Below are 23,547 nucleotides of genomic sequence, written 5' to 3'. Positions count from 1 at the left end.
AGAGAATCTTTGAGCAGACTCCCCACTGAGCATGGAGCCTGATATGGGGCTCAGTCTCAGGACCCTGAGATCATGACCTGAGCTGAAATCAAAGATCGGATGTTCAAGCAGCTGAGCCACCCAGGCACCCTACCATAAGAGACTCTTAACGATAGAGAACAAACGGAGGGTTGATGGAGGGAGGTAGGTGGGGGATATGCTAGATAGGGGATGAGGATTAAGGAGGGCACTTACGATGAGCACTGGGTGTTGTATATAAGTGGTGAATCACTGAATTCTACTCCAGAAACCAATATTGCATTGTATGTTCACTAAGTAAAATTTAAATTAAAAAAATTAAAAAAATAAAAGCTCATTTCCAAACCCACGGTCTTCTAGGTTTTCTCCTATGTTTTCTTATAGAAGTTTCATTGTTTTTCACTTTATATTTAGACCTATGATCCATTTTGTGTTAATTTTTGTGAAAGATATAAGATCTGTGTCTAGGTTCCTTTTTTTCCATATGAACATCCAATTGTTCCAACACCATTTGTTGAAAACACTACGCTTTCCTCATTGAATTGCCTTTGCTCCTTTGTCAAAAATCAGTTGACTGTATGTGTGGCTTTATTTCTGGTTTGTCTACTCTGTTCCATTCTTCTATATGTCTACTCTTTCATCAATACCATACTCTTGACTACTGTAGCTTTATACTAAGTCTTGAAATTGGGTAGTGTGAGTCCTCCATCTTTGTTCTTATTTTTCAGTATTATGTTGGCTATTCAGGGTCTTTCATCTTTCCCTATAATCTTTACAGCCAGTTTGTCAATAACTACAAAATAACTTGCTGAGATTTTGATTGGAATTACTTTGAATCTGTAAATCATGTTAGACAGAACTGATATCTTATTAATACTGAATCTTGTTTGAAATCAAACAAAATATGTACAGGATCTCTATGTGGAAAACCACAAAATCTATATAATAAAGAGATACTCCATGTTCACAAATTGGAAGATTCGGTATCAATAAGATATCAATTCTGTCTAACATGATCTATGGATTCAAAGTAATTCCAATCAAAATCTCAGCAAGTTATTTTGTAGTTATTGACAAACTGGCTGTAAAGATTATAGGGAAAGATGAAAGACCCTGAATAGCCAACACAATACTGTTGTTGCAAATGGTATTGTTTTTTAAATTTCAAATTCCAGTTTTAATTGTTGGTATTTAGGAAAGCAATTGAGTTTTGTATGCTAACCTTATATCTTACTCTTTGTTATCATTATTTTTATTTTTTATTTTTTTCTCTATTTATTTATCTTTTTGATGTAGTGTTCCCTGATTCATTGTTTGCATATAACACCCAGTGCTCCATTCAATACGTGCCCTCTTTAATACCCATCCCCCCACCCCCCTCCCCTTTGGAACCCTCAGTTTGTTTCTCAGCGTCCATAGTATCTCATGGTTCGTCTCCCCCTCTGATTCCCCCCCCTTCATTTTTCCCTTCCTACTATCTCCTTTTTTTTTTTTTTTTTTAACATATAATGTATTATTTGTTTCAGAGGTACAGGTCTGTGATTCATCAGTCTTACACAGTTCACAGTGCTCACCATAGCACATACCCTCCCCAATGTCCATCACCCAGCCACCCCATCCCTCCCCCCCCCCACCATTCCAGCAACCCTCAGTTTGTTAACTGAGATTAAGAATTCCTCATATCGGGAGCAAGATGGCGGAGGAGTAGGAGACCTAAATTTCATCTGGTCCCAGGAATTCAGCTGGATAGGGATCAAACCATTCTGAACACCTACAAACTCAACAGGAGATCGAAGAAAAGAATAGCAACAACTCTCTGAACAGAAAAGCGACCACTTTCTGGAAGGTAGGACGTGCGGAGAAGTGAATCCGAGGTGATATTCGGGAGGATAGCCGGGGGGGGGAGGGGGCCTCCGTTGGCCGCTTCTGGCAAGTGATAGAGCTGCGGAGCACAAAATCGGAACTTTTAGAAGTCGCCTCCGCTGAGGGACGTCACTCCGGTGGCTAAGCGGCGGGGGGGAACCCTCGTGGGACAGTGTGGTCTCAGGACCTTTGGGGTCACAGAAAGACTGAGGGTGCCTGAGTGCAGCACCCAGGGATCGGAGCGGGGAAGCCGGCTGCAGAGACGGAGCCCAGGCACGGGCTCTCAGCTCGGGATTGCCATAAACCGTGATCCACGGCACAGTCGGGCCACTGCTCCTCCAGCAGGGACCCAGAAGCGGCAGATCCGGGGAGACTCCCCTTCCTCCCCTGGGAGGAGCGGCGCAGGAGCGCACCACAGGGATCTGCTGGGTCTGGAGACCACACGGGGTCGGGTGCCAGAGATAGAAACGCTCGGTCACAGGCCGGGTGAGCACGGAGTGTGGCTGGAGACCAGGAAATGGGAGTGACTGACTGCTTTTCTCTGGGGGTGCATTGAGGAGCGGGGCCCCAAGTTCTCGGCTCCTCCGGGGCAGAGATTGGGAGGCCGCCATTTTCACTCTCTGCCTCCAAAGCTGTACGGAAAGCTTGCAGGGAACAAAAGCTCCCGAGAGCAAACCCAAGCAGATTACTTAGCCCGGACCGGGCAAGGGCGGGGCAATTCCGCCACCGGCAAAGACATTTGGGAACCACGGCAACAGGCCCCTCCCCCAGAAGATCAGTGAGAACAGCCAGCCAAGACCAAGTTTACTGATTAATGAGAATGGCAGAACTCCAGCGCTAGGGGAATACTGCACATAGAAACCATGGCTTTTTTTACCATGATTCTTTAGTCTTTCAAAGTTAAATTTTTTTTAACTTTTTTTTTTGAATTTTTCTTTTTTCCTTTTTCAACCAACATCTTATCAATCCCTTTTTTAAAAAATATTTTTATTTTTCATTCTTAGAGTCATATTCTATCCCTTCATCATATCAACCCTTATTTTTGTACATATATAAGTTTTTCTTTCTTTAAAATTTTGGGAGGCACTTTCTTCTAACAGACCAAAATATACCCAAAATCTAGTGTGTGACACTGATCTATGCACCAGCCTGATCATATTTGATCATATTCTGTTTTATTTTGTTTTGTTTTGTTCTGTTTTTGTTTGTTTTTATCTTTTTCTTTTTTCTTTCTTTCCCTTTCTTTTCCCCCCGGGTTCAGGTCTTTTCTGATTTGTTTAGAGTATATTTTCTGGGGATGTTGTTACCATGTTAGCATTTTGTTCTCTCATTCACCTATTCTCCTCTGGACAAAATGACAAGACAGAAAAAAATCACCTCAACAAAAAGAACAAGAGGTAGTACCGACTGCCAGGGACCTACTCAGTACGGACATTAGTACGATGTCGGATCTAGAGTTCAGAGTCATAACTTTAAAGATACTAGCTGGGCTTGAAAAAAAGCATGGAAGATACTAGAGAAACCCTTTCTGGAGAAATAAAAGGACGAAAATCTAACCAAGTTGAAATAAAAAAGGCTATTAATGAGGTGCAATCAAAAATGGGGGTGCTAACTGCTAGGATAAATGAGGCAGAAGAGAGAATCAGTGATATAGAAGACCGAATGATGGAAAATAAAGAAGCTGAGAAAAAGAGAGATAAACAACTACTGGATCACGAGGGCAGAATTCAAGAGATAAGTGATATCATAAGATGAAACAACATTAGAATAATTGGGATCCCAGAAGAAGAAAGAGAGAGAGGGGCAGAAGGTATATTGGAGCAAATTATAGCAGAGAACTTCCCTAATTTGGGGAAGGAAATAGGCATCAAAATCCAGGAGGCACAAAGAACCCCTCTCAAAATCAATAAAAATAGGTCAACACCTCGACATCTAATAGTAAAACTTACGAGTCTCAGAGACAAAGAGAAAATCCTGAAAGCAGCTCGGGAGAAGAGATATGTAACCTATGATGGTAGAAACATTAGATTGGCAACAGACCTATCCACAGAGACCTGGCAGGCCAGAAAGGACTGGCATGATATATTTAGAGCACTAAATGAGAAAAATATGCAGCCAAGAATACTATATCCAGCTAGGCTGTCATTGAAAATAGAAAGGAGAGATAAAAAGCTTCCAGGACAAACAAAAACTAAAGGAATTTGCAAACACGAAACCAACCCTACAAGAAATATTGAAAGGGGTCCTCTAAGCAAAGAGAGAGCCTAAAAGCAACATAGACCAGAAAGGAACACAGACAATATACAGTAACAGTCACCTTATAGGCAATACAATGGCACTAAATTCATATCTTTCAATAGTTACCCTGAATGTGAATGGGCTAAATGCCCCAATCAAAAGACACAGGCTACCAGATTGATTAAAAAACAAGACCCATCGATATGCTGTCTGCAAGAGACTCATTTTAGACCCAAAGACACCTCCAGATTGAAAGTGAGGAGGTGGAAAACCATTTACCATGCTAATGGACACCAAAAGAAAGCTGGGGTGGCAATCCTTCTATCAGACAAATTAGATTTTAAACCAAAGACTGTAATAAGAGATGGAGAAGGACACTATATCCTACTTAAAGGGTCTATCCAACAAGAAGATCTAACAATTGTAAATATCTATGCCCCTAACATGGGAGCAGCCAATTATATAAGGCAATTAATAACAAAAGTAAAGAAACACATCAACAACAATACAATAATAGTGGGGGACTTTAACACCCCCCTCACTGAAATGGACAGATCATCTAAGCAAAAGATCAACAAGGAAATAAAGACTTTAAATGACACACTGGACCAAATGGACTTCACAGACATATTCAGAACATTTCATCCCAAAGCAATGGAATACACATTCTTCTCTAGTGCCCATGGAACATTCTCCAGAATAGATCACACCCTAGGTCAAAAATCAGGTCTCAACTGGTACCAAAAGATTGAGATCATTCCCTGCCTATTTTCAGACCACAATGCTTTGAAACTAGAAGTCAATCACAAGAGGAAAGTCGGAAAGAACTCAAATACATGGAGGCTAAAGAGCATCCTACTAAAGAATGAATGGGTCAACCAGGAAATTAAAGAAGAATTAAAAAAATTCATGGAAACCAATGAAAATGAAAACACAATGGTTCAAAACCTTTGGGATGCAGCAAAGGCAGTCCTAAGAGGAAAGTATATAGCAATACAAGGCTTTCTCAAGAAACAAGACAGTTCTCAAATACACAACCTAACCCTACACCTAAAGTAGCTGGAGAAAGAACAGCAAATAAAGCCTAAACCCAGCAGGAGAAGAGAAATAATAAAGATCAGAGCAGAAAGCAATGAAATAGAAACCGTAAGAACAGTAGAACAGATCAACAAACCTAGGAGCTGGTTCTTTGAAAGAATTAACAAGATTGATAAACCCCTGGCCAGACTTACCAAAAAGAAAAGAGAAATGACCCAAATCAACAAAATCATGAATGAAAGAGGAGAGATCACAACCAACACCAAAGAAATACAAACAATTATAAGAACATATTATGAGCAACTATATGCCAGCAAATTAGATAACTTGGAAGAAACAGATGCATTCCTAGAGATGTATCAACTACCAAAACTGAACCAGGAAGAAATAGAAAACCTGAACAGACCTATAACCACTAAGGAAATTGAAGCAGTCATCAAAAATGTCCCAACAAACAAAATCCCAGGGCCAGATGGCTTCCCAGGGGAATTCTACCAAACATTTCAAGAAGAATTAATACCTATTCTTCTGAAACTGTTCCAAAAAATAGAAATGGAAGGAAAACTTCCAAACTCGTTTTCTGAGGCCACCATTACCTTGATCCCCAAACCAGACAAAGACCCAATCAAAAAGGAGAATTACAGACCAATATCCTTGATGAGCATGGATGCAAAAATTCTCACCAAAATACTAGCTAATAGGACCCAACAGTACATTAAAAGGATTATTCACCACGACCAAGTGGGATTTATACCTGGGCTGCAAGGTTGGTTCAACATCTGCAAATCAATCAACGTGATACAATACCTTAACAAAAGAAAGAACAAGAACCATATGATCCTCTCAATAGATGCAGAAAAAGCATTTGACAAAGTACAGCATCCTTTCTTGTTCAAAACTCTTCAGAGTATGGGGATAGAGGGTACATACCTCAATATCATAAAAGCCATCTATGAAAAACCTACAGTGAATATCATTCTCAATGGGGAAAAACTGAGAGCTTTCCCCCTAAGGTCAGGAACGCAGCAGGGATGTCCACTATCACCACTGCTATTCAACACAGTATTAGAAGTCCTAGCCACAGCAATCAGACAACAAAAAGAAATAAAAAACATCCAAATCGGCAAAGAAGAAGTCAAACTCTCACTCTTTGCAGATGATATGATCCTTTATGTGGAAAACGCAAAAGACTCCACCCCAAAACTGCTAGAACTCATACAGGAATTCAGTAAAGTGGCAGGATATAAAATCAATGCACAGAAATCAGTGGCATTCCTATACACCAACAACAAGACAGAAGAAAGAGAAATTAAGGAGTCAATCCCATTTACAATTGCACCCAAAACCATAAGATACCTAGGAATAAATCTAACCAAAGAGGCAAAGGATCTGTACTCAGAAAACTATAAAATACTCATGAAAGAAATTGAGGAAGACACAAAGAAATGGAAAAACGTTCCATGCTCATGGATTGGAAGAACAAATATTGTGAAGATGTCAATGCTACCTAGAGCAATCTACACATTCAATGCAATCCCCATCAAAATACCATCCACTTTTTTCAAAGAAATGGAACAAGTAATCCTAAAATTTGTATGGAACCAGAAAAGACCCCGCATAGCCAGAGGAATGTTGAAAAAGAAAAGCAAAGCTGGTGGCATCACAATTCCGGACTTCCAGCTCTATGACAAAGCTGTCATCATCAAGACAGTACGGTACTGGCACAAAAACAGACACATCAATCAGTGGAACAGAATAGAGAGCCCAGAAATGGACCCTCAACTCTATGGCCAACTAATCTTCAACAAAGCAGGAAAGAATGTCCAATGGAAAAAAGACAGTCTCTTCAACAAACGGTGTTGGGAAAATTGGACAGCCACATGCAGAAGACTGAAACTGGACCATTTCCTTACACCACACACAAAAATAGACTCAAAATGGATGAAAGACCTCAATGTGAGACAGGAGTCCATCAAAATCCTTAAGGAGAACACAGGCAGCAACCTCTTCGACCTCAGCCACAGCAACTTCTTCCTAGAAACATCGCCAAAGGCAAGGGAAGCAAGGGCAAAAATGAACTATTGGGACTTCATCAAGATAAAAAGCTTTTGCATGGCAAAGGAAACAGTCAACAAAACCAAAAGACAACCGACAGAATGGGAGAAGATATTTGCAAATGACATATCAGATAAAGGGCTAGTATCCAAAATCTATAAAGAACTTTTCAAACTCAACACCCAAGGAACAAATAATCCAATCAAGAAATGGGCAGAAGACATGAACAGACATTTTTCCAAAGAAGACATCCAAATGGCCAACAGACACATGAAAAAGTGCTCAACATCACTCGGCATCAGGGAAATCCAAATCAAAACCTCAATGAGATACCACCTCACACCAGTCAGAATGGCTAAAATTAACAAGTCAGGAAATGACAGATGTTGGCGGGGATGCGGAGAAAGGGGAACCCTCCTACACTGTTGGTGGGAATGCAAGCTGGTGCAACCACTCTGGAAAACAGTATGGAGGTGCCTCAAAAAGTTGAAAATAGAGCTACCCTAGGACTCAGCAATTGCACTACTGGGTATTTACCCCAAAGATACAAATGCAGTGATCCGAAGGGGTACGTGCACCCCAATGTTTATAGCAGCGATGTCCACAATAGCCAAACTATGGAAAGAGCCAAGATGTCCATCGACAGATGAATGGATAAAGAAGATGTGGTATATATATATACAATGGAATATTATGCAGCCATCAAAAGGAATGAGATCTTGCCATTTGCAACAACGTGGATGGAACTGGAGAGTGTTATGCTGAGCGAAATAAGTCAATCAGAGAAAGACATGTATCATATGACCTCACTGATATGAGGAATTCTTAATCTCAGGAAACAAACTGAGGGTTGCTGGAGTGGGGGTTGGGGTGGGAGGGATGGGGTGGCTGGGTGATAGACATTGGGGAGGGTATGTGCTATGGTGAACGCTGTGAATTGTGCAAGACTGTTGAATCACAGATCTGTACTTCTGAAACAAATAATGCAATATATGTTAAGAAAAAAAAAAGAAGAAGATAGCAGGAGGGGAAGAATGAAGGGGGGGGAAATCGGAGGGGTAGACGAACCATGAGAGATGATGGACTCTGAAAACAAACTGAGGGTTCTAGAGGGGAGGGGGGTGGGAGGATGGGTTAGCCTGGTGATGGGTATTAAAGAGGGCACGTTCTGCATGGGGCGCTGGGTGTTATGCACAAACAGTGAATCATGGAACACTACATCAAAAACTAATGATGTAATGTATGGTGATTAACATAACAAAATATTTAAAAATAGAATTCCTCATATCAGTGAGATCATATGATACATGTCTTTCTCCGATTGACTTATTTCGCTCAGCATAATACCCTCCAGTTCCATCCACATTGTTGCAAATGGCAAGATCTCATTCCTTTTGATGGCTGCATAATATTCCATTGTATATATATATACCACATCTTCTTTATCCATTCATCTGTCGATGGACATCTTGGCTCTTTCCATAGTTTGGCTATTGTGGACATCGCTGCTATAAACATTGGGGTGCACGTACCCCTTCGGATCACTGCATTTGTATCTTTGGGGTAAATACCCAGTAGTGCAATTGCTGAGTCCTAGGGTAGCTCTATTTTCAACTTTTTGAGGCACCTCCATACTGTTTTCCAGAGTGGTTGCACCAGCTTGCATTCCCACCAACAGTGTAGGAGGGTTCCCCTTTCTCCGCATCCCCGCCAACATCTGTCATTTCCTGACTTGTTAATTTTAGCCATTCTGACTGGTGTGAGGTGGTATCTCATTGAGGTTTTGATTTGGATTTCCCTGATGCCGAGTGATGTTGAGCACTTTTTCATGTGTCTGTTGGCCATTTGGATGTCTTCTTTGGAAAAATGTCTGTTCATGTCTTCTGCCCATTTCTTGATTGGATTATTTGTTCCTTGGGTGTTGAGTTTGAAAAGTTCTTTATAGATTTTGGATACTAGCCCTTTATCTGATATGTCATTTGCAAATATCTTCTCCCATTCTGTCGGTTGTCTTTTGGTTTTGTTGACTGTTTCCTTTGCCATGCAAAAGCTTTTTATCTTGATGAAGTCCCAATAGTTCATTTTTGCCCTTGCTTCCCTTGCCTTTGGCGATGTTTCTAGGAAGAAGTTGCTGTGGCTGAGGTCGAAGAGGTTGCTGCCTGTGTTCTCCTTAAGGATTTTGATGGACTCCTGTCTCACATTGAGGTCTTTCATCCATTTTGAGTCTATTTTTGTGTGTGGTGTAAGGAAATGGTCCAGTTTCAGTCTTCTGCATGTGGCTGTCCAATTTTCCCAACACCGTTTGTTGAAGAGACTGTCTTTTTTCCATTGGACATTCTTTCCTGCTTTGTTGAAGATTAGTTGGCCATAGAGTTGAGGGTCCATTTCTGGGCTCTCTATTCTGTTCCACTGATTGATGTGTCTGTTTTTGTGCCAGTACCGTACTGTCTTGATGATGACAGCTTTGTCATAGAGCTGGAAGTCCGGAATTGTGATGCCACCAGCTTTGCTTTTCTTTTTCAACATTCCTCTGGCTATGCGGGGTCTTTTCTGGTTCCATACAAATTTTAGGATTACTTGTTCCATTTCTTTGAAAAAAGTGGATGGTATTTTGATGGGGATTGCATTGAATGTGTAGATTGCTCTAGGTAGCATTGACATCTTCACAATATTTGTTCTTCCAATCCATGAGCATGGAACGTTTTTCCATTTCTTTGTGTCTTCCTCAATTTCTTTCATGAAATTTATAACAATGAGGATGATAGTCACACCTAGTTCACAGGGCTCTGCAGAGGATTAAGTGAGTTACAGGTAAAGCATTTAGAATAGTACCTGGCAGGTAGTAAATGCTCAATGAAATGTTTTCACCCTCTTTGTACTCTTCTATTGTGGGAAATGCAAATTGCATGAAAAATTGTTTCTTGTGATTTTATTCAAATAACGGGCATAGTTTTGGTTATTCTTGGATGATAACAGCTTAAAGATAAGCTTTTTTTTTTTTTTTTTTTTTTTAAAGATAACCTTCTATACTTCTGGTCCATATCCCCCAACATCGAAAAGCACCCCTCTCTACCTGGCACCTAGGTGTACATATTTGAATCTCCCTGTGTTTGGGGACTTATATTTTCAAAGTACCCTACCCTTCACCATCTATGTATAGCATTAAGTTAAGTGGTAATCAATTTTGTTAATGATGAGTTTAAAGCATAAAAAGACACGCACACGCACGAATGATTTCCCCTAAAGAGGGTTAACACAGAATGGGTTATACTTCTTTAATGGGTGACCATGTGTATGGCTTCTTTTGGTTGATGAGAGCCACTCATTCCCCAAACATTTTGATGAATCATGGTTGTATCATGTTTGGCTTTAGACAACACTTTGTATTTTCACTTCCTCCTCATTCCACTTAGACTGGATTAAAATTAAGTTGCATTTCTGAGAACAGAGCATTTCTTGGTGGATGGTAAATTTTTGCTGCATGATTAAAACCTACATTAATGATGCAAATACATGATTTTAGACACATATGCACTTTCCAACTTTGCAACAGTTGCATTTTTGTCACTAATGGAAAATGTTGATTGATTTTTTTCAGTGACTGATAACGGATGAAGCAGATGAGTTTGCTGCAGGGCTTGAAAACAAAATGAAAAATCCTGGAGAACCCGACAGTCCTTTGTCCTCTAAGAGAAGGTAGAGGATGGCCTTGCTGTGAATGAAATAGGAAGGAAGATGGTAATTATGTCTTTGAGAAACAGATATGAGAATGTTTGTAAGTAGAAGGGAAAGAATCTAATAAGCTGTAACCATTGGAGTTGCTGCAAGGGTTAGTAGGATGAAGCAGGTCTCTGGGGCAGTAGGAGATGATGGGCTTCACAGGACGATGGGCCTGCACTCGCTCTCTGCATGTTCTCACCTCCTGTTCATCCTCTAACCCAGTGTGGTCTGGCTTCTGCCTCCACTGCCCCACTGAAACTGTCCTTGTCAAGTCCCCAGTGTCTGCTGCATGTTGTCTTTAACTTCTCAGCAGTATTTGACACAGTCATTCACTCAGTCCTTCATGAAAACCTTCTTGGGTTTCTAGAAACCACATTTTCCTGATTTCTTCCCCTCTTACTGGGACTCTTTTTCATTCCCCTTTTCTAGTTGTTTCTTTTCATTCCCACCACTAAATATTGTAGGGCCACTAATCCTGATCTTGGGCCTTCTTCCCTTGAATATACCCTCTCCCTAGATGATCCCATGTAGTCTTGGAACTTTAAATATGATGATGTGTATTTCAACAACTCCCAAATTGATACCTCTAGATTACAACTTACTCCTGAACTCCAGACTCAAATTCAAATGCATACATGGTATCTCCACTTGCATGTCTAAGAGACATTTAAAACTCAACCCATTCCATGTGTTTAAACTGAACTCCTGAACTTCCTCCCTTGTACATACCTTCTCTACATACAGCACTGTCTATTTTGGCTTTTGGTGTTATAGCTAGGAAATCACTGGGGCGCCTGGGTGGCTCCGTCGGTTGAGTGTCCAGTTCTTGGTTTCGGCTCAGGTCATGGTCTCATGGGTCATGGATTGAGCCCTGGGTCAGGTTCCATGCTCAGCGGGGAGTCTGCTTGCTGCTTCTCTCCCTCCGCCCCTCCCCCCCAAAATGAATAAATAAATCTTTTGAAAAAGGAAATTATTGCCAAGTCCAATGTCATGAAGCTTTCCCCCTATGTTTTCTTTCAGGAGTTTTATAGTTTTAGGTCTTACATTTAGGTCTTTAATCCATTCTGAGTTAATTTTTATTTATGGTGTTAGATAAGGGCCCAACTTTATTCTTTTTTATGTGGGTATCCAGTTTTCCCAGTTTGTTTATTTATGTGTATTATTTTTTTATTATTATGTTCAGTTAGCCAGCATATAGTTTTTGATGCAGTGTCCAATGAATCATTAGTTGTGTATAATACCCAGTGCTCATCACATGTGTTCTCCTTAATACCCATCACCTGGTTACCCCATCCCTCCAACCCCCTCCCTTCTGTAACCCTCAGTTTGGTTCCCAGAGTCTCTCACGGTTTGTCTCCTTCTCTGATTTCTTCCTGTTCAGTTTTCCCTCCCTTTCCCTGTGGTCCTCCATGCTATTCCTTATGTTCCACATATGAGTGAAACGATATGATAATTGTCTCTCTCTGTTTGACATATTTCACTTAGCATAATCCCTTCCAGTTCCATCCATGTCAGTGCAAGTGGTGGGTACTCATCCTTTCTGATGTCTGAGTAATGTTCCATCCCAATACCATTTAAATTTTTTTTAAAAGTAAGCTCTACACCCAATGTAGAACTTGAACTCATAACCCTGAGATCAAGAGTCACATGCTCTAGTGACTGAACAAGCCACATGCCCCCCCGTGTAACATTTTTTTTGAAGAGACTCCTTTCCTCATTGAATGGTCTTGACACTCTCATAGACGCACATTTGACCATATATGCAAGGATTTATTTCTAGGATCTCTATTCTATTGGTCTATTTGTGTATCTTTATGCCATTACCACTCTGTTTTAATTACTGAAGCTTTATAATACATTTTAGAATCAGGAATGTGAGTCTTCCAATTTTATTCTTCCTTTTCAAAATAGTTTTGGCTATTCAGTGTCTCCTGAGATTCCATATGAATTTTTAGGATGAATTTTTCTATTTCTGCACAAAACACCATTGCAGTTTTTTTTTTTTTTGAATGTTGTAGTAGTTGATTTCTTTTTTTTTTAAAGATTTTTCTTATTCTTCTTTTTTAAAAAGATTTTATTTATTTATTTGACAGAGAGAGACACAGCGAGAGAGGGAACACAAGCAGGGGGAGCGGGAGGGGGAGAAGCAGGCCCCCTGCTGAGCAGGGAGCCCGATGTGGGGCTCGATCCCAGGACCCCGGGATCATGACCCGAGCTGAAGGCAGACACCCAATGACTGAGCCACCCAGGTGCCCCACCATTGCAGTTTTGATAGGGATTACATTGTAGATTGCTTTGGGTAGTATAAACATCTTACCGATATTAAATCTTCCAACCCATGGACATGGGATGTGTTTCCATTTATTTGTGTCATCTTCATTTTTTTTCAGCAATTTTTTAAAGTAAACTCTACACCCATCATGGGGCTTGAACTCATGACCCTGAGATCAAGAGTCACATGCTCTACTGACCGAGCCCCATTTCAGCAATGTTTTATAGTTTTCAATGTACAAATCTTTCACTTGCTTTGTTAGGTTTGTTTCTAAGTATTTTCTTCTTTTTTTCAAGAATTATTTATTTTAGAGAGAGAGAGAGAGAGCGTGCAAGTACACAAGGCGGGGAGGGACATAGGGAGATGGAAAGGGAGAGAAAATCTCCAGCAGTTTCTCCACTGAGCATGGAGCCCAACGCAGGGCTCGATCCCAGGACCCTGAGATCATGACCCGAGCTGAATCCAAGAGTCAGACGCTTAACTGACTGAGCCACCAGGTGCCCTTCTAAGTGTTTTATTCTTTTTGATGCTATTATAAATGGAATTGTTTTCTTCATTTCCATTTCAGATTTTTCATTGTTAGTGTACAGAAACACAATTGATTTTTGTGTGTTTAGTATCCTGCAACTTTCCATGAAGATTCATTTTATAGTCCCATGTACACTGTAAGCTCCTTTTTGTATCGCCCACAATGTCTTACACGGAATGGTGTTTTAAGCATCTCTTGGTTAATGACATTTCTGTTCATTTTCAGGTTTAAAAAAAGGATTCACGACCTTGAGAAGGTACTAGAAAAAGTAATTTTCACCATCTTCACAACAAAGTTAATTACATCACAAACATAGCCTGTTACCACATCTATCTGTGAGAAACAGGGACAAGTTTGCTGTGCTGTAGAATGGTGCTGGATATTGCTGGCTTCCTAGACTGTGACACTCAAGGGAATTGCCGTCAAGAGGTTACGGCAAAGCAGTGGAGCCTTTTAATGTTGTGATTCTCCATCAGTAAAATTTGGCTTTGGCCTTAAGAATATCCACTGAAAATATAGTTTGCTTTCTTCTTTGTTTTCCCACTAGAGGAAGGGTACGGTATTAACTCTTGAGGCAAAATCCTACTACAGTCCTGGTGTCTGCAGCAAGTCATGTTGCTGCACTGACCCCTGCCTTCTTTCACTACTGCTGTCCTCGGCTGCACCTCAGCGCCTCATGATTCTTTGCCTGGGGAGATGACTCGAACCTTCTTTCTTTTCTTTTCTTTTCTTTTCTTTTCTTTCTTTCTTTCTTTCTTTCTTTCTTTCTTTCTTTCTTTCTTCTTTCTTTTCTTTTCTTTCTTCTTTCTTTCTTTCTTTCTTTCTTTCTTTCTTTCTTTCTTTCTTTCTTCTTTCTTTTCTTTCTTTTCTTTCTTTCTCTTTTTTATCTGAGAGAACGTGCGTGGGCATGCACGAGACAGCAGAGGGCGGGGGGAGGGTAGGGAGGGGCAGAGGGAGTGGGAGAGAATCTGAAGCAGACTCCGAGCTGAGTGCAGAGCCTGGTGCGGGGCTCGATCTCATGACCCTGAGATCACGACCTGAGCTGAAACCAAGAGCCAGACGCTTGACTGACTGAGCCACCCAGGAGCCCTGCAAACCTTCATTCTTGAATGGTTGGGCCATTATATGTTCTGTCTCCGCTAGGTTATTATAATTATCCATTGACTTTTTTCCAAGCTTCACTGACAAATAAAAGTGTAAGATATTTAAAGTGTACGTCGTGATGATGTGATATACATATGCTGTCCATTAATTTTAATCACGAAACACAGGAGTATCAAGAAGCTTTCTAAACGTATCCGACCTACTCCTCCATAGCTCTTTTGTAGTAGGAACTCAATTTCCTTTGAGAGTCAGGTTCAGTCACCCCAGCTAGTACAGTACAGCCCTTCTTTGCCTGTTGATTGAAAGGTCTGGGGAGTCCAAAGTGGCCAGCTGGAAGTCTCAACTTCCCATTCAATGGAGTCATTGTTTTATCCCCCGGTGAAAGCATGTCTTTCTTTAGAACGAAGACCTCTAGTCCAGAAGAGCTAGAGCTGTTGTTGTGGGGACAGGAAGCAAAAATTTTCTATTGTCTTGCTGGGGTAATAGTGAGGAGAGGCGCTCCCATTTCCATACCTTGATTGCAGGATCCATAAATCCATGTGATAAGAGGAACAGCACCTTATACCTATGAATATAAATGCTTAGATAGATCATGACCATCTCTTAGAGGCTGTTGTCCCAGATCCTCAAGTTACTGCCACTTAGCTAGAAACAAGTGAGGTCTTCCAAAAGTCATTCCACTTCAGGATGAGGAGAAACCTAAGACTAGTGAATTACATGAATATTGCTCAATTGCTGCACTCATTTCCTATGAAATGGGTTCCTTGTTTAGAAACGATGCTCTTTAGAATACTGTGATGGTGAATAAGGCAGTTTTCAAATCTACAAATATTGGTTTCTCAAAAACACTAAATGTGGGAAGGAAAATCCATATCCAGAGGTAAGTGTCTATCTGAGTAAGAACAAAGCATGTCTCCTCCCTTAATAGAAGTGTTCCACCATGAACCCCCTGCCACCTGGTAGTCATCTGATCACTCTGGAGACTTCCGTATCAGAGGCTCCATGTTGGCCTCTGCTTCTGGCAGACTGGGCACTCAGCAACGGCTGTAGTGAGATCAGCCTTGGTGAGTGGAGGCCCATGTTGCTGAGTATAACCTCCATCCCTGCCACTTGGCCACTTAGTTCTGGGCGCCGCTGGGTTCTGACATGACGGCTGAGGAAGGGCCTGATGGGTATTTGCATAATGGGTCCCCTAGCCAGCAGATTATTAAACTTCTGCGCTGGTAAGCTTATTCTTTGCTGATCACCCATGGGACACACTTCATATCATATGTCTGTTCGGATGGGTGTATCCATATACCTCTTCCCTAGGCCTCCTTGTCACAAACTTTCAATCATGTATTTTCAAAGTCCCTGACCATTCAGCTAATGACTCAGACATGGCCCATGCATGGTTATACACTCATACTTCTGGCCATCTCTCCTCCAGGCAGAGTGAACAAGCAGGCGCACTGCTCAAAATTTTCCCTCTGGGAGGTTTACCCTTCACCAGTGTCCTTCAGAGCTGTCCCAGGTGGGACTGTAGTGTAGCAGCTGTCCTTTGGCCTTTGTAGGAGGCAGGATTCTAATTATGCCCCCCCCCCCCGCCACCATATTCCAGGCTTCTGGTTATTCAAACACTAGTATGAATACTGCTGTGGTGGGATGTTTTTACTGAAAAAGTGAGTGTTTTATTTTGATAGCATTAAAAGAAAAACAAAATGGTATTTCTACAGTGAGGTGAAAACAATGTTTAAACTTCATTATCAATCAAATATTTTCCAAATGAGAGTATGTTTTATGAAGGTCCCAAAGCACAGGCAAATCTTAACACAATGGTACAGGAATCTATAATACTGGAAAAAGCTCGCTCTGACAGGGAGTTTAAAAACATATTTGTTGAATTCTGAAAGCAGTCAAGCAATCCCTTCCAAACAACTGTGTCAAGAGTGAAACAGTATGTTCCATTAATACCCTAACAATTTCATTGTAATACTTTTTACTGCTATGACAATTTTATATAAATTTTGCTATACTTAAAATAGGCTTTGAAAATGGAAAAGTGTACAAAATTCCAGATAAAATGATTAAGGGATGCAATTTAATAAGGTTTCCCCTTCCCTCATCATCGATGATTACCTTTAGCAGCTAGGAGTTAAACTTTAAAATATTGCACCCTCTGGGGTGCCTGGGTGGCTGTTGGTTAAGCGTCTGCCTTCAGCTCAGGTCATAATCTCAGGGTCCTGGGATCGAGGCCCACATTGGGCTCCCTGCTCAGTGAGGTCTCTGCTTCTCCCTCTCCCTCTGCCCCCACCCCCCTCAAATAAATAAAGTCTTTAAAAAACAAAATAAAATACAACCCCTCAAATGAAAACCTAAGTTTTATTTTTTTCATTGTATTTCCTTTTATCATTTTTTAAATTTAAATTTTAGGTAGTTAACATACAGAGCAATATTAGTTTCTGGAGTAGAATTCAGCGATTCATCACTTACATACAACACCCAGTGCTCATCACAACAAGTGCCCTCCTTAATGCCCATCCCTCATCTAGCCCATCCCCCACTCACCTCCCTCCATCAACCCTCAGTTTGTTCTCTGTCATTAAGAGTCACTTATGGCTTGTTTCCCTGAACACCTAAGTTTTAAATCTTAATCAGATATAACTGGAAAAGTTTACTTATATTTGGATGCCTTTTCTAAAACCTTTTCTTTTTTGTATTAAAGCAGAAACCAGTTCCCCAAACCTCTTATTCAATTATATATCCTGATTGGACTAACATCTGATAGAAGACTGTCATTTTTGCTTTTGTAATTGTGATTTTTCACTGTGCTCTTCTATAGCTTTTACAGAGCTCATGGTCCCTAATATCCCCCCACCCCTGTTTCCTGGGTGGAGAAATGGCTGCCATAATGAACTTCTCACTGATAGAGTTTCTGGAAACATGTGCCCTTTGTTATTATTTAAGAGGGACTCAATTTGGGCATTCTGGGCAGATGGCCTACCGGTTTTCTTGTGCTGCATACCAGTCTCCAGCATGAAAAATGCTAGGAACTTGAGGAACCGCACTTTCCAGAATGTTGGCAGCCAGGGTCCTGTCAAATATTGAAGAATCCTGTCCCAGAGATAATCATCATCAGTACAGAAAGTGTCTGCATTCACTCAGCTTCTGATACAACATCCTGGGTCAAGGCCAGCCCCATACTATGCTCGGTGGCTTGCCAAGTGTCTTCAGCTTGTCTGCAGTGCCGGAGAAACTGCGCCCGGCAGTCTGGGTCCCTAGAGAGAGAACATCGCACTCAGGACGTTCTTGCTGTTCTAACTCTCCCATCCTTTTGAAGACGCGGTAAAAGCCTGAGGCTAAGTAGTGATCCTTGTCTAGCATAAGCACAAGTCCAGCAGCATAAGCACAAGTCCAGCAGTTGTCCTAATTTCCCATACAAAATGCCGCTTCCCCCACCGATGTTTGGTTTGGGAGAACTCGGCCCCTCCCTAGCGGCCGAAGGAGTCGGGATATTGGGCGTGAACGCACCCCATCTTCAAAGCTGCATTACGCGGGTCTCTGCGGCAGTCTCTTGGGTCACCTTATTAAATTGCATCCCTTAATCATTTTATCTGGAATTTTGTACACTTTTCCATTTTCAAAGCCTATTTTAAGTATAGCAAAATTTATATAAAATTGTCATAGCAGTAAAAAGTATTACAATGAAATTGTTAGGGTATTAATGGAACATACTGTTTCACTCTTGACACAGTTGTTTGGAAGGGATTGCTCGACTGCCTGGAGACTCGTTGAGGAACGACTGGATGGTGCCAGGACAGACACCTGCGGGACCCGACAGAAACCTACGGGGCCGTCGCCAGACCCCGCAGCTGCCCTCGCTGACTCACCTCGGCCCCGGATGGTGGGGGGGGGGGGGGCGCCCTGAAGGCTCTCAGCTCGCCCGCGCCCCCGGACCCCCCCCTCCCCGCACGTCCCCGCCCGGCAGCTGCAGCGTGGCCATCGCCCCCGCCACTGGGAGCCAGGGCTCGGGGTCTGCCCGGTCCTGGTCCTCCGGGAAGGCGTCCCACCGCCGCCGTCCTACCGCACCCCAGCTCCGTGACCTGGTCCTCCAGCGCCCTCGCGTCCTAGTCCTCGCTGCTGCCACGGCCCCGCAGCCTCCTCCCACCCCGGCGGTGACCTCCTGTGATGGGCTTTTGCAGCTGGCAGAAGCTCTCTATTTCCACTGTCCCTGAGATGTCCTGTGGCTGGGCCTGACGCACGCAGGTGAGTCCTTTAAAGGCAGGCAGCTATCTCGATCAGGGAGAAGAGGAAGTCAAGAAGGATTTGCCACGCGTTGCCGCTTTGAAGGTGTAGGGGTCCACGTGGGAAGGTGTGCAGGAGGACCTAGGACCTGACAGTGGCCCCTGGCTGACACCCAGCAAGGCGAGGGGGACCTCATGTTTACAGTCTTAAACACGGGAATAGAGCCTCAACATATCAGTCAGGAGGGAGCTGGGAATGAAAACCACAATGAGCTATCACGTCACACCCACAGGGATAGCTGTTAACAGGTGTTTAACAAGTGTCCTGAGGAGACTGGAACCCTCCCACATTGCTGGTGGGAATGCAAAATGATGGGGCATCCTGGCACAACAGGGTGGCATGTCATCAAAAAACTACACATAGGGGCGCCTGGGTGGCTCAGTTGTTAAGCGTCTGCCTTTGGCTCAGGTCACGATCCCGGGGTCCTGGGATCAAGCCCCACATCGGGCTCCCTGCTCCACGGGAAGCCTGCTTCTTCCTCTCCTACTCCCCCTGCTTGTGTTCCCTCTCTCCCTGTCTCTCTTTCTGTCAAAAAATAAATAAAAAATCTTTAAAAGAAAAAACTACACATAAAGTTACCAAATGACCCAGCAATTTCACTTCTAGGTACATACTCAAGAGACATAGACACATGTGTCCACACAAGAACTTGTACATGAACAGGATCCAACATTATACTGCTTCCACCTCCTTACCCCAACCTTTAGAACCATTCTCACACATTTACCCCAGGCTACTGTATATCTATTGGAAAAGACGTGCTGTTGTTTTGGTGAATATCACATCTTGCCATGGGTCTCAGTTTTTCACTCACTGTCTTGGCCTGTGGGCCCTCGAGTCTAGGTACAGGTTAAGGAGCAGTGAGAGGTGATGGTAGGAGCTACAGAGGAGGATAAACAGGGCCCTGCCAGGCCACCATCTCAGGTGAGACCCTTAGAGGTTCTTCAGGCAAAGGGGAAATAACCTCTTCAGGTAGGAGTGGAAGGGCTGCCTCTGCTGGCAAAGACACATAATTTAGAGGTTCGGGGACCTGGACTCATTGACATGCACCCATATATTCCCATTCCAATTTCCAGTATCCTGTTTCTCCCAATCAGTGCCCTAATATTAACAGAAGAGCCCTGGTGAGGTTGTGAATTTAATTTGTGCTGTAATTCAGCCACTCGAAGATTAAACTTTGGAACTGGAATCCCCAAATATTGCACCCATGGCTACAAGAGAATGATTTCTTTCAGGCCTGTATCAGGACTTTTCAGGTCCTTCATTTGGACCTTGATCTGGGACTGTAAGGTTCCGAGCTCAGTCTTTTCTCTCCTCAAGTTCTGAAGCTCATTTAGAAACAACAAATCAACTCCATAATACTCCTATTTTTTTCCTTCATAATCTTCCTTATTTTGATGAAAATATTCTAACATATCATATACTTGGTGACCCAGAGACTTGTCTTTTTTTTTTATTCTTATGTTAATCCCCATACATTACATCATTAGTTTTAGATGAAGTGTTCCATGATTCATTGTTTGTGCATAACACCCAGTGCTCCATGCAGAACGTGCCCTCCTCAATACCCACCACCAGGCTAACCCATCCTCCCACCCCCCTCCCATCTAGAACCCCCAGTTTGTTTTTCAGAGTCCATCGTCTCTCATGGTTTGTCTACCCCTCCGATTTCCCCCGCTTCATTCTTCCCCTCCCGCTACCTTCTTCTTCTTTTTTTTTTTCTTAACATATATTGCATTATTTGTTTCACAGGTACAGATCTGAGATTCAACAGTCTTGCACAATTCACAGCGCTTACCAGAGCACATACCCTCCCCAGTGTCTATCACCCAGTCACCCCATCCCTCCCACCCCACCCCCCACTCCAACAACACCCAGTTTGTTTCCTGCGATTAAGAATTCCTCATATCAGTGAGATCATATGATACATGTCTTTCTCTGTTTGACTTATTTCACTCAGCATAACACCCTCCAGTTCCATCCACGTTGTTGCAAATGGCAAGATCTCATTCCTTTTGATGGCTGCATAATATTCCATTGTATATATATATACCACATCTTCTTTATCCATTCATCTGTCGATGGACATCTTGGCTCTTTCCACAGTTTGGCTATTGTGGACATTGCTGCTATAAACATCGGGGTGCACGTACCCCTTCGGATCCCTACTTTTGTATCTTTGGGGTAAATACCCAGTAGTGCAATTGCTGGATCATATGGTAGCTCTATTTTCAACTTTTTGAGGAACCTCCATACAGTTTTCCAGAGTGGCTGCACCAGCTTGCATTCCCACCCACAGTGTAGGAGGGTTCCCCTTTCTCCACATCCCTGCCAACATCTGTCGTTTCCTGACTTGTTAATTTTAGCCATTCTAACTGGTGTGAGGTGGTATCTCATGGAGGTTTTGATTTGGATTTCCCTGATGCCGAGCGATGTTGAGCACTTTTTCATGTGTCTGTTGGCCATTTGGATGTCTTCTTTGGAAAAAGAGACTTGTCTTTTATAGGCACTTAATCATAGGTAACTAAAGGTGAACTTTTGACTACCGCTTTTGCCACTTGCTGCTGTGGACTAACAGTGCCCACTTTACCATTGGAAACAGGGTATTAAAGCCTTCCAGTCTAATTGGAGATGTAGTCCAGGAAACCCAGTACAAATTCAGAGAACACACTGTTAAGATTCTGTTCCTTTGGAACCACTCTCACAATCTGTATCAGTCAGCCTTCAACCCGAAAAGCAGAACTAATGGGAGATTTTAATGTATGTATATTACATATACGGGTATGTGTGTGTGTATATATATATATAATGAACTTGGCTGCTACTTAGAACTGGCTCAAGCAGTCCCTTAAGGACATTGTCTCCAGGTATGATGTTGGAACCAGTCAGGCAGGTAGGAAGGGAAGACCATGTGCGGGTTGACTTGCACATTCTATGCTTTAAAAACACCGAAAGAGGGCGCTGTTGGTCAAAGGATACGGTTGTGGTTACATGGGATGAATCAGTCTAGAGATTCTGATGTGCAGCGTGGTGGCGACAGTTAATACCCTATCAAGTCCTGGCAATTTGCTGAGAGAGTAGATTTTCGGTGCTCTCACCCCCCCAAAGTAATTATGCGAGGAGATGGAGATGTTAATTAGCTTGACTGTAATAGCCATTTCACTATGTATACGTGTATACATCATTGTGTTGTAAAACCCAAGTGTGTACAATTTTTTTAATTTAAAATAAATAAATAAGTAATTTTAAGAAACACCAAAAGAAAAACAAGATATTGTGAGGTTTTCCTTTCACGCTTATACACAAATCTATATTTGGCAGTGTTATGTTCTCATTACTTTGCCGGTATTTTACATAAAAAGAAACTTTGACTATGCATATATAAAAATAATACATCTTATTGGTTTTTCACAAGTTCATTAATGCTGGAGAAATTTCTAGTTATATCTTTCTTATGATTTGTCATTCCTTCATGGAAAAATAAATTGTACCATTTTCTTCTAAAAAATTCAGAAGAGATCATAAGAATTTTGACTTCAAAACATCCCTCATTGTCATCAATGGTATTTGTTCACGTTTGGTCTCAAAATGTTGAACTTAACAGCAGAGTGATTTTATTTTATTATTATTTTTTTAAAGATTTTATTTATTTTTTTGACAGGGAGAGACACAGCGAGAGAGGTAACATAAGCAGGGGGAGTGGGAGAGGGAGAAGCAGGCTTTCCGCTGAGCAGGGAGCCCGATGCGGGGCTCGATCCCAGGACCCTGAGATCATGACCTGAGCTGAAGGCAGACGCTTAACAACTGAGCCACCCAGGCGCCCCAACAGCAGAGTGATTTTAAAAGATGGATTTCAAAACAGGGCAATGTTTAAGATATCAGCACAGAGGGAAACCTCACAAGTCTAGAAGCAGGTGGTATAATGGGATTAATAAAGGTTTGGTCATCTCCCTCCCTTAGCATTCAGCCAGCTGCAGAAAGAGTAGGGGGGATAGATGAATAGATATATGGATGGATGGATGGATGGGTGGATGGATAGATAGATAGATAGATAGATAGATAGATAGATAGATAGATAGATAGATAGATTTGTTAAAGAAAATTGGCCTTACACAACTGTGGAAAGCAGTTAAGCAGGCTCTATAAGGTTGTTGTCACCTAAACTAAGGGTAGGGAGGTAACAAACAGGCCAGAACCCACAAACATGATCTGGAACACATAAGGACAGATTGAAGTACATACTCATCCTTGTTGCCTCTGACTTTGGGGATGATGTTAACCTGCCGAAGCCAGGAGGTCCCTCTGCATGGAGCTAAGTGCACACACCTGGCCCAGAAGATAGAGCAGCTGAAGGAGGATCCAGGGGAAAGAAGAGAAATTGCAGGGCCAGCTCCTACTTCACCCCAGTAAGGTGAATCAGCCAAGT

The 23,547-nt window shown here is 42.1% G+C and overlaps 1 long non-coding RNA gene and 1 pseudogene across 1 annotated transcript; one reads left to right on the top strand and one right to left on the bottom strand.

Annotated features, from left to right (window-relative positions):
* The first annotated feature begins 1,654 nt into the window (after positions 1-1,654).
* Positions 1,655-20,925, top strand: LOC135362039 (uncharacterized). The gene is made up of 4 exons (XR_010406327.1): positions 1,655-1,864; positions 10,811-10,950; positions 13,959-13,989; positions 18,571-20,925. It is a non-coding gene; the product is annotated as an uncharacterized LOC135362039 (long non-coding RNA).
* On the bottom strand, positions 17,640-18,454 carry LOC123842631 (alpha-1,6-mannosyl-glycoprotein 2-beta-N-acetylglucosaminyltransferase-like; annotated as a pseudogene).
* Positions 20,926-23,547: the final 2,622 nt, after the last annotated feature.

This window comes from Mirounga angustirostris, unplaced genomic scaffold (assembly GCF_029215605.1).
Source record: "Mirounga angustirostris isolate CCGP_5_RB_7025 unplaced genomic scaffold, mMirAng1.0.hap1 SCAF_11, whole genome shotgun sequence".
NCBI lineage: Eukaryota > Metazoa > Chordata > Mammalia > Carnivora > Phocidae > Mirounga > Mirounga angustirostris.
The sequence above is the reverse complement of the archived record's forward strand: the minus strand, read 5'-3'. Positions and strand labels throughout refer to the sequence as shown.